Source organism: Sapajus apella, unplaced genomic scaffold (genome assembly GCF_009761245.1).
Source record: "Sapajus apella isolate SASKATOON/1434 unplaced genomic scaffold, GSC_monkey_1.0 scaffold25, whole genome shotgun sequence".
Taxonomy (NCBI): Eukaryota; Metazoa; Chordata; class Mammalia; order Primates; family Cebidae; genus Sapajus; species Sapajus apella.
In genome coordinates, this window is record NW_022436965.1 from 21606024 (window position 1) to 21618793 (window position 12770).

Here is a 12770-nt window from a genome sequence, read left to right on the forward strand (position 1 = left end):
GAATTTACAAAGGAAATAGCTGAGAATCAATTATAATCTTGGATCCTTTGCCCAGATCTAAGACATAGGAATGAGGAAGAGAATGTAGAGGGCCAGGATTTGTGAAAAGATCTCTTTGGTGAGAACTGATGAGGTGCTGCGTGCCCTCCTCAAGTGAGTTGTTTACTTCATCACCTCAAACCTAGTGAGGCGTCTTCCTTAGAATCAGAGGACACAACACAGGGGCCTGCCTCATGCCTAAGAAGGTTGAAGTGGCCTGTGGCTGCATTGGGATCAAGCTGCCATCCCAGACTATGGGAAAGGATGTGTGAGGGTTTCTTATGGATCAGATATAACCCACCTGGGAAAAACAGCCAGTCTTGAACCATTTTAAGTTCTTTCCAGAGTGCCCTTGGGAGGGTGAGAAGACCCCTGGGTGTGGACTGCTAGAACAAGACAGGGGTAAGTGGGGGCAGACTGTGGAGCACTGGGATGTGCTGCCTGAATCAAGGAAGCTTCAGTGAAGGATCCCACACAGGACCCCGTTCAAAGAACCAATGAAAGTATCAGTAGGAGAGAAATGATGGAAAGAGATGAGGGAAAGAGGAAAGAATATTTGACTGTGTGGGGTGAGTCATACATATACACATACACATATACAAACATACACATGTACATACACATACATATACATAGATGTATTTTTTGGTAGACTGATGTTTTATTTTGGGGGATAAACTAAGCTAAAAGAAGCTGACAGCTAGAAGATAGGTCAGTTTGAGCAGCTGCCCTTGAGCAGGCTGACTAGGGTCATCAAAGCAAACAATTTCAGTTATTTGCAGATTCTCCAATCAACTGGCAGTTCAGCTCTGGAGCATATGTGACCAAACGTCTCTGAATAATGTTTGCTGGTATTTCCTCTATCAGCACCTCCACCAGAGTCAGGCCATGGCTCTACTACTTCTCTTGTCAGAATTTTTCACCTGTTCAGAAGGCTATCAACTAGACAAACTTTAGAGACTTTAAATTTCCTAAACATTGCATTATAAAACAATAATCCCATGCTCCTCTGTCCCACAAACCTTCAGTAGTTCCAGTTAGGGGCAAACATTTTTAACTTAGCTGTTCTTTCTAGTTATTACCTCCATATACTAAATGGTGTATTAATATTGCTTTTGATTTTTTAAAAAATCAAATTCTGACTTGTTTTCTGGCTATGGCAGATGAGGATTTAACTCTGTTATACCACTCCTCAGCCCCTCTCCCCTATATTGTTATATAACTGGCATTAGATAAATCAATGAAGTGTTTACATTAAGACTGTATAAATGTTGTCCATTACAAACCAAGCAATATACTGTGAATAGATTTACAAATGTTTTTCCTAGGGAACTTTTTTGCAATGTCTTCCTTAAAATATCCTGCTTCAACCTATCCTAGACAGATACTCTATCCATTATCCTTGAATCTCCCAAAGCGTGGAGTATAATCTTTAGGCAATACTGGTCAAGGACATGATTGGAACCAAGTGCGGTGGCTCATGCTTGTAATCCCAGCACTTTGGGAAGCTGAGGTGGAGGGATCACTTGAAGCCAGGAGTTCAAGACCAGCCTGGACAACAAACTGAGACTCTGTCTCTACAAAAAACTAAAAATAAAAAAATTAGCCAGACATGGTGGCGTACATCTATAGTCTCTCAGGAAGTTGAGGTGGGAGAATCTCTTGAGCCCAGGAGTTCAAGGATGCAGTGAGCTGTGATCATGGCCAATGCTCTCCCCAAAAGGCAAAAAAAAAAAAAAGACATAATTGCAAGAGATTCAGGGCCACTGCATTATGTGTGAAACAGTTAGGGAGAAAGCTAGTAGCTGGTTCCCTTTCAATTCTCTTTTGATCCTCACATCCTTCTTAAGAAATGTTATTTTTTTCTGAGCCTTGATTCAATCCAAGGGTTTAACCTCCTGGGCGCTGTCCTTCAGCCTCTTCCACCTATTTCATCAATGACTATTCTTCTTACTCCTTTATCTTCTACAAATATGTTGAAATTTCATTCAGCATCTCATTTACTCATTCCACAATTATTTATCGGGTTCCTACTATGTACCAGGTACTGCTTACTGCTCTAGGCATCTGAGATGCATTGGTGTACAAAACAGCATTCTGTTGGGGAAAAGTAGACAGTGGAGAACAAAGACATAATAAAGAAATAAATTTCTGGGTGCAGTGGTTCATGCCTGTAATCCCACTGGCTTTGAGGGCTTGAGGCCAACAGTTCAAGACCAGCCTGGGCAGGATAGCAAGACCCCATCTCTTAAAAAAAAAATTAGCCAGGTGTGATGGCTTGTGCTTGTAGTCCAAGTTACTCAGGAGTGTTGCTTGAGTCCGAAAGTTTGAGACTGCAGTAAGCTATGTTCATACTACTATACTCCAGCCTAAGTGACAGAGCAAGACCCCAACTCTTAAAAAAAAAAAAAGGCTGGGTGTGGTGGCTCACTACTGTAATCCCAGCACTTTGGGAAGCTGAGGTGGGCAGATCACGAGGTCAGAAGTTCGAGATCAGTCAGGCCAACATAGTGAAACCCCATTTCTACTAAAAATACAAAAAATTAGCCAGGTGTGGTGGTGTGTGCCCATAATCCCAGCTACTCAGGAGGCTGAGGCAGGAGAATCACATGAACCTAGGAGGCAGAGGTTGCAGTGAGCCGAGATTATGCCGTTGCACTTCAGCCTGGGCAACAGTGTGAGACTCCGTCTCAAAAAAAAAAAAAAAATTAAATAGTATAAGTGACAAATCCCATGGAGAAAAACAGAAAGGGTAGTACAAGGGAGATTAGGAGCACAGAGTCATTTGGGTGCCTTCCCTGCAAAGCAAGATCCATGTAAAGACAGAGGAAGCGAGGGATTTTGCTGTGTGAGTGGCTGAGGAAGACTATTCTAGGCAGAGGGGTAGCTAGTGCAGTGACCCTAAGACAGGAGCGTGGCCCTTCCATTCTATAGATTTTGAATTTACACTTTTAAAGATAATTTTATTATTCCCAGACACAGTAGCTCACCTGTAATCCCAGCATTTTGAGAGGCTGAGACAGGTGGATTGCTTGAGCTCAAGAGTTCAAGACCAGCCTGAGAAGCATGACAAAATCCCCTCTCTACAAAAAAAAAAAAAAAAAAAAAAAATTAGCTGGGTGTGGTGGTAGGTATCTGCAGTCCCAGCTACTCAGGAGGCTGAGGTTGGAAGATCACTTGAGCCAGGGAGGTTGAGGCTGCAGTGAGCTATGATAGCACCATTACACTACAGCCTGAGTGAAAGAACAAGACCCTGTCTAAAACAAACAACATCATTTTATTCTCATTTAGCCGGGTAAAATGTCCTGAACTTGGGGAGACAGAAGATAAACCCAGGAGGTAGTCTGACATCTTGAACCTGAAGTCTTATTTCTACTTCTTTGAAACCACAAGGTGGGCAAGTGTTATCTTTGCTTTTCTCTTCTTTTGAGAACCTACAGGCATTTTGTATCCCTTTCTCTTTTGATTTTTATAGATTCTCCTTGTAGTAGGAAACTCTTAATATAGTATCTCCTTTGTAAATGAAAAAAATGAGAATCAAAAATAATATGATCTGGCCAGGTACAGTGGCTCATGCCTATAATCCCAGCACTTTGGAAGGCTGAGGCAGGTGGATCACTTGAGGTCAGGAGTTCAAGACCAGCTTGACCAACATGATCAAATACTGAGACCAGCTCAGCTGTAGAGACCCCCACCCGGGGGGCACGGAAGGAATTGAAAAGTAGACACCCAGATAGAACAACAAAGTGGGACTATCCAGGGGGCCAACAGCCTTCCGAGCTGAGAGCCTCAGGGGACTGATAGCATTTTGGGCTGAGGGCCTAGAGTAGACTCTGACCCACATATTCTCTTTGAACAGGTGATTATTAACACATGTTTGGTATTTTCTCATAACACAAAAATAAACCAGGTAGGCAGCTGGTGCCCACTTACCACTGATCGTAGACAAACTAAAAAGTATTCTCCATGGGGGTAGGGGGAGCAGGGTCACACATCCTGCACTTAAAGAATTGTTTTAACTGGTGTATGATATTTATATATTGTCCTGCCACTTCAGAATGCCCCAAATAGTTTTGCACTTGGAGGGGTTTAGCTAGGTTTTCCCTGCCATTGTTTTTTCTAGCAAACAATATATGCTATCATACACTCAGCATTTCTCAGCAATTGTACACTTAGCTTTGTCAAAACAAGGGGGAAAATGTTGAGAAATGCAAGGTGAGGAAGCACAGCTTTATCTTGGTGAACTATTTCTCAGAGGATTTGGGATCCACACCTGCAGACTACACAAAGAGAACCAAAACAAATCAATAACATAATCACAACAGCAATCATAGATCCTCCAAGTGTTTTCACCCAAGTCACTGGATTTAAGGCTGCCAATCCATCAGCAGCTCCCTTCAAGCACCTCAGATTCTGAAATTAAAGTTAGATGTGCTTGAGAAGCTTGAAAAACTTGTTTTGATTTTGTCATATCCAGTGATAGGTCTTCAGCGTGTCCTTCCAGGTGACGTTTTATTCTTTCCCAATTATGTTCAGTCTCATTACACTTTTAGAGTTAATAAAGTCAATTTGTAACTCTCCCACCACCAAAAGATAAACCCCCCTTATCTTTTGGTGGTGGGAGAATTACACAACTCTGAATCTAAAGAGATTTCTTATAAATTCCAGTGAATAAGAATTAGGGCTTAATCCTCTATTATATTTTCCTTCCCAGACTTACTGGTCTCAGGGTCATAAGTATTTTCCAAAGTTCTTTTTATTCAGCTCTATTTTTTGTCGTGGTCCTACTAATCCTCCATTTACATCTACTGGGGGATCTAATCAAATCACTGGCCGCAATAAAGGAGAGAAAGGAATATATGCCCAATATGTGAAATTTCCTTTTACTTCTTCCCCAACTCCAGGAATATTCACTGTAATGGTGATAACCACCATCATGGCTACTATGAAGTTACTCATAACAAGCTGTTCTTATTTCTTCAGGTTCTCCTCAGCCATCTGTGAAAGCTTTAAGTGTCTGGATAGTACTCACACTGATTGTTGATTAGGACCTGAAGAAAGAAACAAATCCTCTACTCCATATTATTATATTGCCTTTTTTCCAATTCTGAGTGGATCTTGCCACCAGATTAATTGCCTTACAATTTTTTCCTTGGTTTATTTATTCAGGTGTTGTTCAGCTGCTGTTAAGTGTCCTGCTCTTGGCAAATTCAAATTTAATCATGCTAAATTTAGTTGCATTTGTGGAGTCCTATATTATCTCCTTCCACAATTAAAACAAGCTCTAGGACCTCCTTTATTTTTAAAACTGCCATTGCTTGTGCCAATAAGGTAGCTTTGTGTAAATTTCCTATTTCATCACACGCCTTAATTTAATCCAGCAAGTGAGCTTTTCCTTTAAATGGCCGTAAAGCAGCCTGACTTTCAGAATTAACATTGTTGAACACTAGTACACGTAATACACTATCTTGAGCCTCTGTTTCTAATATGGCCTTTCTTACGGCTTCCTGCAATTGAGCTATAAAGTCAGCATATGGCTCTTTCGGCCCCTGCTTAACAGCTCCAAAAGAAAGGTTTTCTTTCACTTCCTGATGTAATTTTCGCCCAAGCTCTTAAACATACTTTCCTAATCTGCTCTTTGACTAAATCAGCCATAGTAGCCTGTGCCTGTAAAGGAGCCCATGCACCAGTTCCTATAAGCTGTTCTGTGGCAATTCTAATCAGAGGTTAACATTAACATTCATATTAGCTTGAATATTAGCCTCGTCACGCCACCAGGTCTTAAACTGTAAAAATTGAGAGGGAGATAAACAAGTTCGGGTTAAAGTATCCCAGTCTATTGGAATCAACCAGTAAGAAGTAGCTACATGCTTCAATAATCCTAGCACAAACAGAGACTCAGGCCCAGATTGGCTAATGGCCTGTTTAAGTTCCTTCGGCAATTTAAAGGGAAAGGGCTCAAAAGCAACCTGAACTTGTCCCTGCTGATCTTGAGGGTGGACAACAACTAGAAATTGCTGGGTCTCTAAACCTCCCTCTTTTCTGGCTTGTTAAATTCCGGCTTGAATGGAACCGGTTACCGTATCATTAGGAGTACACACGGCAACAAGAGCAGCTAGTTTCACTGTTGAGGTAGCTTCCAATTTCTTTAACGGAGAAATATGGGGAGGATCTGGCCATGTCTCGGCAAGATACTGAAGGGAAGCTGATGGGCACACCTTTTCCTCATTTGACTTTTCATCCTTTTGTTCTATAATTTCTCTGCATTCTTCATCATACTCCCCTTCCTCTCCTGAATCTTCTTCCTCATTGTCCATCTGAAATGGCTCTAAGGCAAAATGCACTAAAGCCCAAATAGACCACACTAAGACTTGCGCTTGCTTGATCTTTTCCCATGTCACCCTAATGCTACCGAGCTCCCCAGCTCACCCTGGGAGATTTTGTTGAGTTCTCCTTTGTAGGGACATGGATGAACCTGGAAACCATCATTCTCAGCAAACTGACACGAGCAGAAAATCAAACACCTCATAGGCGGGTGTTGAACAATGAGAACACATGGACACAGGGAGGGGAGCACTACACACTGGGGTCTGTTGGGGGGAAATAGGGGAGGGACTGCAGGGGGTGGGGAGTTGGGGAGAGAGAGCATGGGGAGAAATGCCAGACATAGGTGAAGGGGAGGAATGCAGCAAATCACACTGCCATGTGTGTACCTATGCAACAATCTTGCATGTTCTTCACATGTACCCCAAAACCTAAAATGCAATAAAAAAAAATAGTTCTCAGGGGCCGGGCACGGTGGCTCATGCCTGTATTCCTAGCACTTTGGGAGGCCGAGGTGGGTGGATCGCCTGAGTTCAAGACCAGCCTGGCCATCATGGTGAAACCCCATCTTTATAATAATAGTAATAAAAAGTTCTCAGGATACTTCCCAGCTCCCCCAACTAACCCTGGGAGACTTTTGTTTCAAGAGTTCCTGGGCTACTTTTTCAAGTGAGTTAGGGGGAACCTAACTCACTTTTTCAAGTGAGTTGGTCCCGAGTTTAGAGTCCCTTGTCTGGGCGCTACTTACCGAGACCAGCTCAGCCGTAGAGACTCCCACCCAGGCGGAGCTGAAGGAATTGAGAAGCAGACATCCAGATAGAACAATAAAGTGGGACCATCCCGGGAGCCAACTGCCTTCTGAGCTGAGAGACTCAGGAGCTGACAGCATTCCGGACTGAAGGCCCTGAGCAGACTCTGATCCATGTATTTATTCTCTTTGAACAGGTGATGATTATTAACAGATGTTTGGTATTTTCTCATTTACAAAAATAAGCCAGGTAGGCAGCTGGTGTCCACTTACCACTGATCACAGACAAACTAAAAAGTACTCTCCATGAGGGAGCCACAGGGGCAGGGTCACATATCCCATGCTTAAAGAATTGTTTTAACCAGTATATGATATTTATATATTGCCCTGCCACTTAAGAATGCCCCAAATAGTTTTCCACTGGTGGGGGCAGTGGGTTGGCTAGGTTTTCCTTGCCATCGTTCTTCCTAGCAAACACTCAGCATTTCTCAGCAATCGTACACTTAGCATTTCTCAACAGTGAAACCCTGTCTCTACTAAAAAAGGAAAAAAAAAAAAAAAAAAAATACAAAATTAGCCAAGTGTGGCGGTGCAGTCCTGTAATCCCAGCTACTCAAGAGGCTGAGGCACAAGAATCACTTGAACCCAGGAGGCAGAGGTTACAGTGACCCAAGATCACACCATTGCACTCCAGCCTAGGCGACAGAGTGAAACTCCATCTCAAAAAAAAAAGTAATATATGACTCACTCAAGCAATAAATGACATGATGACAAAGAGCATATCTTGTATGCCCTGACTTTATTTGCTCTATCTATCCAATCTTTGCATCTCATTCTATCACCATTACAATTTTTTTTTTTTTTGAGACAGGGTCTTGCTCTGTTTCCCAGGCTGGAATGCAGTGGTGTGATCTGGGCTTACTGCAGCCTCAACCATTCAGGCTCAAGCCATCCTCCCACCTCAGACGCCCAAGTAGGTGGGACTATAGGCACATGCCACCACATGCAGCTAATTTTTTTTTCTTTTCTTTTTCTTTTTTTTTTTTTTGTAGTCAGGGTCTTGCCATGTTGCCCAAGCTGGTCTCAAACTCCTGGACTCAAATGATCCTCCCACCTCAGCATCCCAAAATGTTGGGATTATAGGGATGAGCCACTATGCTGGATACCATTGCAACTTTAAACATAAAAAATGCACAGAATATTGAAGGAGGAATAGCATTTTCATTTTACTAATTTATTTATTTTCAACAAACATGTATTTTTATGCAACAAATATTTATTAAGTGTCTACCATGTGCCAGGAAGTGACCTAGATATTGGGACTATAGTGGTGAAAAATGAGAGACATGTATCTATTCTTATAAATTTGAATTTTAATGGCAGCTGACAGACAATAAACAGGTTAAGTAATAAAATCTTCAAGAGGCCTTATAGACTTTGATAAATAGTCTAAATTTCAGTCTAAGTGAATTGGAACACATTGGAAATATATCAATTAGAATGAGTTTGGCTGCATATAACAAGAACCTAGCTAGAGTGGCTTAAATTTATTTATTATTAAATGTATTATATGTGTTTATTTCTCACGTAAAAGGCTTGTCTCATCACTGGGACTAGAATGGAGGCTTCATGAACATCAGGGACCTTAGTCCAAAACAGCTGCTGAGGCTCCAGCCACCACATTTAATGCCAGAAGGAGAAAGAAGCCGGAATATGAAAGGATGTCCCCTCTCTTTTAAAGGGTTTTCTAAAAGTCCTACCCAGTATTTCCTTTTACATCCCATTGATCAGAACCTACTCACATGACTATATCCAGTTGCAAGGGAGGCTGAAGAATGTAGCTGTCCTGAATGACATTGAATTCTATTACTAATGAGAAAGGGCACAATGGAGATTGAGATGGGAGACAAGCAGTTTCTGCCACAGAGATCTGAATCATATTTTTTAAATGGCACTGCCTTCTGTAAGAAAGAGATTGAAAAGGATAGGAATGGAAGGAAGATCAGTTTTTTGCAGTTGTCCCGGTAAAATTTTGGTAATGGACTATGGTGGTGCTGTAGTGAAGATAGACAGAAGATGATGATTCAGGTATGTTTTTGGGTACGGTCAATGGGACTTTCTGATGGACTGAATAGGGAAGGGGGTAAAACAAAGAAAATAATTAAGGATCTTGCCCAGGTTTTTGCCTTGAGAAAATGGATATATGGCAGTGATGCTTACTAGGATAGTAAAAGTTGTAAGTGGGTATAAGTTTCTGAAGGAGAGATTCAAGAGTTTCTATTTGAATTGTGTAAATTTTGAAATGCCTATTCCACATTCAAATGGCAGTTGCCACTTGAACCACAGTCTACTTCAACTAGACTACTTGAATTAGTCTACTTCAACTACAGACCCATATATTCAAATACTATATTCAAGGTGGTATTTGAATATATGGGTCTGTAGTTGAAGTAGATGTCAAGGCTTAGATATATAAAATGGAAAACCATTAGCATATGAATGTAATTAAAAGTCATGGGCAGATGAAACTGCCTAGGGGGAAATTGTGAATGGAGAATGAAGCCCAGGACCAAACTGAAGTTTACTAACATTTAAAATGTTGGTAGAAGAACAGAAGCCAATTAAGTGGGCAACCAATTCCCTTAAAACGTACAAGAGAATGTGTACTAAAAGAAACAGTGAAAGGAGAGAGTGGTCACTTGTATTAAATGCTGCTGAGAGGTAATCAAGTGCAGACAAAGATGTAGCCTTTGGATTTGGCAACATGGTGACCGCAAGTAACTTTAACAAGAGCAGTTTTAGAGGAGTAAAGGGACAGAGTCATAATTCAGTATATCCAGCTGCTGGTCACTAAGGAATCAATAAATAGTAATCTAGGAGAAGAGGTGGCCAAATTGATATCTATGCAGTGCAATAAGGACTCAATAAATAGTAATCTAGGAGAAGAGGTGGCCAAATTGATATCTATGCAGTGCAATAAGGACTATGATATGGGTCTGCACAGGGTTGATGGGCCCACAGAAGTTGGGTTACTTATCTATGGGTACAAGGACACAGAGGGCTTTCAGAAGAAGGTGATAACTTCTTAGATGTTCAAACTGCCTCTAAAAGATGTAAGGAGTAATGCATTAGTCTAAGAGCCAGAAGACCTAGTTTCTAGTCCTACTAGACCACTAACAGATGTATGACCTGAGACGAGTTCCTTCCCCTCTCTGGGATTCTTTCTTCTGCTTGAAGGGAGAAATGGCTGGAGTAGACGAGCCTTATTTGTTTTCTGTTTTAAGATCCTTACAGAATTTTCTAACCTATTGAAGTCTGCTTAGACCGAGGTTTTTTTGTTTGTTTGTTTGTTTTTGAGATGTAGTTTCACTCTTGTTGCCCAGGCTGGAATGCAGTGGTGTGATCTCTCAGCTCACCACAACCTCCACCTCCAGGATCCAAGCAATTCTCCTACCTCAGTCTCCCGAGTAGCTGGAATTACAGACATGTGCCACCATGCCTGACTAATTTTGTATTTTTAGTAGAGATGGGTTTTCTCCATGTTGATCAGGCTGGTCTCAAACTCCCGACCTCAGGTGATCCCGCCCACCTCAGCCTCCCAAAGTGCTGGGATTACAGGCAGGAGCCACCGGGTCTGGTCACACTAAGGTTTTTAATTTAAGATTCTCGAGGAGAGATCCAAGATGGCTGATCACTAGCAGCTCGGGATTGTAGCTCCCAGTGAAAGCGCAGAGAACGAGAGGACACCACAGTTTCAGATGAATTTTTGTTGCTCACGCACCAGGAGATTCCCAGCGGAGGAGCCCCACGGGTCGCCAGTGCGACTCTTGTGGCCGGCGAGGCGGTTTTGCCGCTGCCTTGGTGCGGCGGTTCTTGGTGCAGAGTTAGAAAAGCACCATCAATCATAACGCCGCTGTTTTGGCCGGCGCAGTGGGTTGCTCAGATTTTAGCGCTGGGAATCAACAAGTTGGACGTCCACTCAGAAACCTAATTATAAAGACGGTAATTATAAAGACCACAGATGGATAAACCTATAAAGAAGGGAGGAAAACAGCCTAAAAAGGCTGAGAATACCCAAAATCAGAATGCCTCTCCCTCTACAGTGGATCACAGTTCCTCATCAGCAACGAAACAAGGCCCAATGGAGAACGAGTGTGTTCCATTAGCAGAAGCAGACTTCAAAAGGTGGATGATAAGAAACTTCTGTGAATTAAAAGAACTTGTTCTAACCCAAGGCAGAGAAACTAAGAACTTTGAAAAAAGGTTTGATGAAATGTTAACAAGAATACACAATTTAGAGAGGAATATAAGTGAATTAATGGAGCTGAAAAACACAACACGAGAACTTCGCGAACTATGCAAAAGTTTTAACAGCTGAATCGATCAAGCAGAAGAAAAGATATCAGAAGTCGAAGACCAACTTAATGAAATAAAACGAGAAGACAAGATTAGAGAAAAAAGGATAAAAAGGAACAAGCAAAGTCTCCAAGAAATATGGGACTATGTGAAAAGACCTAATCTACGCTTGACAGATGTACCTGAATGTGACGAAGAGAATCAATCCAAGCTGGAAAATACGTTTCAGGATATAATTCAGGAAAACTTTCCCAACCTAGCAAGGCAGGACAATATTCAACTCCAGGTAATACAGAGAACACCACAAAGATATTCCTCAAGAAGACCAACCTCAAGGCACATAATCGCCAGATTCACCAGGGTTGAAACGAAGGAGAAAATACTGAGAGCGGCCAGAGAGAAAGGTCAGGTTACCCATAAAGGGAAGCCTATCAGACTCACAGCAGATCTCTCAGCAGAAACCCAAGCCAGAAAAGAGTGGGGGCCAATATTCAACATCCTTAAAGAAAAGAGCTTTCAACCCAGAATTTTACATCCAGCCAAACTAAGCTTCATAAGCGAAGGAAAAATAAAATCTTTTGTGAACAAGCAAGCACTCAGAGATTTCATCACCACCAGGCCTGCTTTACAAGAGCTTCTGAAAGAACCACTACAAATAGAAAGGAACAACCAATATCAGCCTTTCTAAAAAATACCAAAAAGTAAAGAGCATCAACATAATCAAGAATTTACATCAACTAATAGGCAAAACAGCCAGCTAACATTAAATGGCAATATTAAACTCACATATATTATTATTCTAAATTTAAATCGACTAAATCCCCCAATCCAAAGACACAGACAGGTAAAAAAGCCAAAACCCATCGGTATGCTGCATTTAGAACCATCTCACATGCAAGGATACACAAAGACTCAAAACAAAGGGATAGAGAAAGATTTACCAACCAAATGGAGAGCAAAAATAAATCAATAAATAAAAAGCAGGAGTTGCTTTAAAGCAACAAAGATCAAAATAAGCAAAGAAGGATATTACATAATGATAAAAGGATCAATGCAACAAGAAGAGCTAAAGACCCTAAATATACACGCACCTAATACAGGAATACCCAGATATATAAAGAGTATATAAAGAGAATACCCAGACTTATAAAGAGACTTAGACTCCCACACAATAATAGTGGGAGACTTCAACATCAATATTAGACAGATAAATGAGACAGAAAATTAACAACGATATCCAGGATTTGAACTCAGATCCGGAACAAGTAAACTTAATTAACATTTATAGAACTCTCCACTTTAA

At 41.4% G+C, this 12770-nt stretch overlaps 1 protein-coding gene across 1 annotated transcript in view; it reads left to right on the top strand.

The window, feature by feature from the left end:
• Nucleotides 1-12770, top strand: part of ADCY10 (adenylate cyclase 10) — a 102373-nt gene that overhangs the window by 62315 nt on the left and 27288 nt on the right. The window lies entirely within an intron of this gene.